Raw genomic sequence first — 5,715 nt, forward strand, 5'->3', positions numbered from 1 at the left:
AACAAGAGCAGAGCAAGCCAAATTTCAGCATATGTGATGTTTGCAGTTGCCTCAGATCATTTTTTTAAACATATGCTTCCATTTTCTATCTGTTCTATCTTTGAAGATGTCACATTCTTTGTAAAGAGCATGAATAAAGTATAAAGTGTGGCATACTTCCATCACTGTAGAATATTTTTTACTTCATTGAAAGCTAATACATAGACTTCTAAAATTATTAGTGTCTATATTAAGTTTTAATCTTTTTAAAATTGTTTTTCTCATTGAAAAGAAAACAATTTTTTTATAATATGCAGTATTTTACAAGGTTTGAAACATTTTATTTATTAAAAATGTTTTGGGGGGGATCAAACCATATTATTGAGGTGCTTTGGGGGAGGGTTGAAGGACTGGGAGAGCAATGAGATCTGAAAATGAGGACAATGAGATCCAAAAACCACAACAACATTTTTAAAAGAATTTTCTTGTCAGCATGAATAGTCTTTTTTCTTAACTATGCAGTATATAGAACTATGCAAAAGAAGCCATTGGTTTAAAAATACATGGCAATATAAAAGCCTTTTGCTTTCTTTTGCTTTAAGGAAATTCAATATAGTGTTTCAGCAAGGTTGGTAGGGGTGCCAACAGAGAGAAAAGGAGGTCCCCTTGCCCCAGTTCCGAGTGTTTGAAACCAAACTTGCTTTCTAGGCCATCTACTATGTGTGGCAGGTAGGCTCATTTTTTTTTTTTAATAAATTTATTTATTCATTTATTTCTGGCTGCATTGGGTCTTCGTTACTGCGTGCGGGCTTTCTCTAGTTGCAGTGAGCGGAGGCTACTCTTCATTGCGGTGCGAGGGCTTCTCATTGAGGTGGCTTCTCTTGTTGCGGAGCACCGGCTTTAGGCGCGCGGGCTTCAGTAGCTGTGGTACGTGGGCTCAGTAGTTGTGGCTTGCGGACTCTAGAGCGCAGGCTCAGCAGTTGTGGTGCACAGGCTTAGTTGCTCTGCGGCATGTGGGATCTTCCCGGACCAGGGCTCGAACCCGTGTCCCCTGCATTGGCAGGCAGATTCTTAACCACTGAGCCACCAGGGAAGCCCAGTGGCAGGTAGGCCCTTGAATTAGAATATTTTACATAGATAAAAAGAGCCCTTTTTCAAGGAAGTGTTTCATGATATGTATGGGAAATAAAAATAAGATGGAAACAATTCGTACCACGCAGTGATATCAGGCTGCTTGTGGCAAACCCTTCATGTCTCAGAATGCCATAGTGCTCAGAGGCGGGCTGTGGGATGATGTTAGGCCTCTACTGGCAATGACACCATGAAAGGAAAATACAAAGTGAGTATCGTTATTTTGCTGCACTCTAGTAATAAATACCATGCAGACTGCCTCTCCAAATCTGGTTCATTGTCAAATGAGTCCTCATCTTTGGCTATTATGCTAATACATGTCTATACCAGCCCGAAAGAGCTAGGTACTCATGATTAAGAAGAACAGAATAGTTTAATTTAAAAAAAATGGAGGGCTTCCCTGGTGGTGCAGTGGTTGAGAATCTGCCTGCTAATGCAGGGGACACGGGTTCGAGCCCTGGTCTGGGAAGATCCCACATGCCGCGGAGCAACTGGGCCCGTGAGCCACAACTACTGAGCCTGCGCGTCTGGAGCCTGGGCTCCGCAACAAGAGAGGTCGCGATAGTGAGAGGCCCGCGCACCGCGATGAAGAGTGGCCCCCGCTCCCCGCAACTAGAGAAAGCCCTCGCACAGAAACGAAGACCCAACACAGCCATAAATAAATAAATAAATAAAAATTTAAAAAAAAAAAAATGGAAAGTGGCATCTATTTCTTTGTATAGAATGGAGTTTGGGATGTTGCATCTAAATTTGTAGCATCCCTCAAGCTACTCTGTGAATAATTGCAAGTTCAGAAGCTACTGTTGTGTATGTGGTCAACTAATAACTCAAGATAAAACAGGGGACTTTTCTCTCTGAAAGAGCTATCTGGTGTTCCTATTGCTCCAGCATCAGAAGAGTCTGTCAGTCCACTAGGTGTACTAACATATATCATTAGTATTGTTGGGGAGGAAACTTTCCTCTCCCCTTCTAGGTTCTTCTGGCTGGTTTAAGAATTAATTAAATTGACATGAGACAGATTAACAGGAGAAAATAAAATTTAGTTTTGTACGTATGGGAATTCCACATACATGAGAGGGTCAGAGACCTCACATACATGAGAGGTTTCAAGACAGAAAAGTAAAACGAGGTATATATGCCATCCTGAGCTAAGGAATGGAATAGGGGCCTGGGGCTTCCAAGGACAGGAGGATCATTCACAGGATGATAAGAAGAGCAGATATTTGGTAATTAGCTGTTCACCCTGCCATATAGATGGGGCCACTTAGATAAAATGTATCCCTGGTAATAACTCTTTTCCTGGGAAAAATCCCCAATTAAATTAATCTAGGTAGTTAAGGGAGGGGCAGTAGTTTCTCTTGAGTTCACAGAGTCTTCACTGCTTTTCACTCAAAATAATCCACATGCCAAGGTGGCACATCCTGGGGAGGCCTGTTCCAAATGCCTACAAGTATCTTATAAAAAATCTAATACGGGCTTCCCTGGTGGCGCAGTGGTTGAGAATCTGCCTGCTAATGCAGGGAACACGGCTTCGAGCCCTGGTCTGGGAAGATCCCACATGCCACGGAGCAGCTGGGCCCGTGAGCCACAGTTACTGAGCCTGCGCGTCTGGAGCCTGTGCCCCGCAACGGGAGGGGCCGCGATAGTGAAAGGCCCGCGCACCGCGATGAAGAGCGGTTCCCGCACCGCGATGAAGCGTGGCCCCCGCTTGCCGCAACTAGAGAAAGCCCTCGCACGAACCGAAGACCCAACACAGCCAAAAATAAATAAATAAATAAATAAAGTAGCTATAAAATTAAAAAAAAAAAATCTAATAGAACATCACAAGAATGGAGACTTTTTTTTCAAATATGTAAAGACATCTAAAATGCATGAACGTATTGAATTTCCCAGCAATCATCCTGAAAGCTACCATTCTTTCTTTTTTTCTTTTTCTTTCTTTTTTTTTTTTTTTTTTTTGGCCGCGTGGCTTGCGGGACCTTAGGTCCCTGACCAGGGATCAAATCCAGGCCCCCTGCAGCGGAAGCATGGAGTCCTAACCACTGGACCGCCAGGGAATTCCCCTGAAAGCTACCATTCTTACATGTGGAATAACTTTTTTAAACACATTGACATAGATCTTAAGAATACTCATATCTTTGATGGGAATGCTGCAGATTTACAAACAGAATGTGATGCATTTGAAAAGAAAGTATAAATAAGCTGGAGGAATAGATCTATATTTTGGAAGTAATGATCCTCCTAACAGACACACATGAGGCATTTGTCCTGCACAAGGCAATGGAGGAAGGAGTCTGACACGTGTGGATGGTTTCCCCTTTCCGTCAGCATCTCTGAACTATTTTTGTGTATGATGAAGATGCTATTTTAGAACTAAGAGTTAAAACTGTGAACTGCTTAAAGGTTTAATGTATGTACCCAATAAACTTGTGGATCCACTATACACTATGATAGAATTTGAAGTGGATTGGAGCAAAATTTTGCTTGAATAAACAGAATACTTTTTATAAGATGTAGATGAATTTGAGCTATGTAGTATGATGAAACATGGGGGATTTCTAAGATTGTCATTTTTAAAAGTCCAATTATCTATTTGTTAAGCACTCCATATTTAGAATGTATCTATTTTACACTAGGACTTAGGAGTTAGCTTTCATGACTGATCAGCTGTTTATTATAAATAAATATCTTAATTACAAATAAACATTATTATACATAGTTAGCCTATAAAACAACACAGAAGTGAAGTATCTGCCAGTGTAATAAATTTTAAAAGTCACTTTAAAGGTGGAAATTCTGTACATCAAGTACTATTCAGGATGTAACTCCAGTGGCATAATGTACATAGGTGTATATTTTTAAATTATATGAAGGCACTACAAGCCTTTCAGGTATCAACTATCATTGCAAACCTTAATTTTGGAATGATATCTTTATATTTCCTCTGCATTGTACACAAACTTTTTTCTATATAATTGCCTTAGTCGTCTGCCTACAGTGGCATCTGGACATAGAATATATTGTTGGTGAAGGAAAGCTGAAGAGAAGACAGTACCTAAAAGTACAGTTTATGTCCTTTTGAAAAGTATGTATAGTGCATATTTTTGGTGCACCTTCTTCTTTAGCATCTTTTTAAGAAATGTGCTTTTATTTTTATTTAATGACTTGGGATCATGTCCTTAATATAAATAGCTTGGCTATTATGAGCTTTATACTAATAGCACACTAAGGAAATTCTTTTGATGAAAAATTTCTGATTGTTGTTAAACTTCATAAATGATTAATTTTATTCTTTATATACTGAAAAATGTCTAAAAGAATAATATCATGAAGTATACATAAAAGGAATTACTGTAAACTACTTTCGATTGCCATAGCAATTTGCATTTTAAATTGCAAATATATTGTTTTCTACCTTTAACTCAAAGCTCATAATAAATAAAGAGCTAGCTGGAAGATCTTAGGGTGTGCTATAAAATGATCTATTCCAGTACCCAAAGCCATCAGCATCAGATTCTCCATCCCCTTTCTGGAAATGCTCTGCTCTGCCAGGAGAGGGCACCATTGCCTACCAGGCAAAGAGAGTCAAAGGCTTATTATTAAGTACATCTACTTCTAGCTCTTGGTTTCTTTCTCTTTGAAGAAATAACCCAGCCAGTGTGGGTATGATTGGGGGTAGGTTGCTACAGCACTTGTGTGGAAATTCAAGCTTTTCTATAATGCCCCTGATCATTTCAATACCCAGAAGAGCCTAAGTTCAGCCTTATCCCTGCTGGGAACACAGAGTATAATTATAATTGAATGATTGTTTTTAGAGGCTGCTGGCAAAACGGACAGAGTGAGAGTCGAGGACATGATTTTATGTTTGAGGCAGGTCATGCAACAAAAATAAGACAAGGCCTGGGGGTCAGGAGACCTGGTTCTATTTTCAGCTAGACCAATTCCTGAGTAACTTCATACAAGCAAAGAGAGAGAACCAAGTTCTGTATATATTTAGAAGCTTTGCCCTGGATTTTATTATGCATGCTCAATATAAGGACTCATATTTCTTTTACTTTGCTGTCATAATTATGAAAATTTGTGTTTCTATCACTTAAATATTAATTAAATATTTGGTATGGAAGAATACATTCATATTTTTTATGCACAGTATGTTTAAAGATTTAACTGCAGTTACCATTCAGAATGCAATATTAATATAATTCAGAATTTCCTAATTTTTAATCTAGCAAAGAACAGATAGCAATGGCTGAGGTTACTGAAGAAATTTGAAAACTTGTGCATATTTGATTCAATATTTCTTTGAGACTCTCCTAAAAATAGGCATGCAATGCCTCAAGATAAAAATGCCCAAGTTGGGACTTCTCCAGTTTGTCCAGTGGTAAAGAATCCACCTTCCAATGCAGGGGATATGGGTTTGATTCCTGGTCGGGGAACTAAGATCCCACATGCCATGGGGCAACTAAGCCCACATGCCACAACTACCAAGGCCGCGTGCCTCACTGAGAGACACCGTGTGCCGCAAACTACAGAGCCCACGCACTCTGGAGTCCACATGCCACAACTAGAGAGAAGCCCACGCGCCGCAATGAAGATCCCAGGTGC

The 5,715-nt window shown here is 39.8% G+C and overlaps 1 pseudogene; it reads left to right on the top strand.

The window, feature by feature from the left end:
• Nucleotides 1-2,920: 2,920 nt before the first annotated feature.
• On the top strand, nt 2,921-3,602 carry LOC114237955 (glucosamine-6-phosphate isomerase 2-like; annotated as a pseudogene).
• Nucleotides 3,603-5,715: the final 2,113 nt, after the last annotated feature.

Source organism: Balaenoptera acutorostrata, chromosome 6 (assembly GCF_949987535.1).
Source record: "Balaenoptera acutorostrata chromosome 6, mBalAcu1.1, whole genome shotgun sequence".
Taxonomy (NCBI): Eukaryota; Metazoa; Chordata; class Mammalia; order Artiodactyla; family Balaenopteridae; genus Balaenoptera; species Balaenoptera acutorostrata.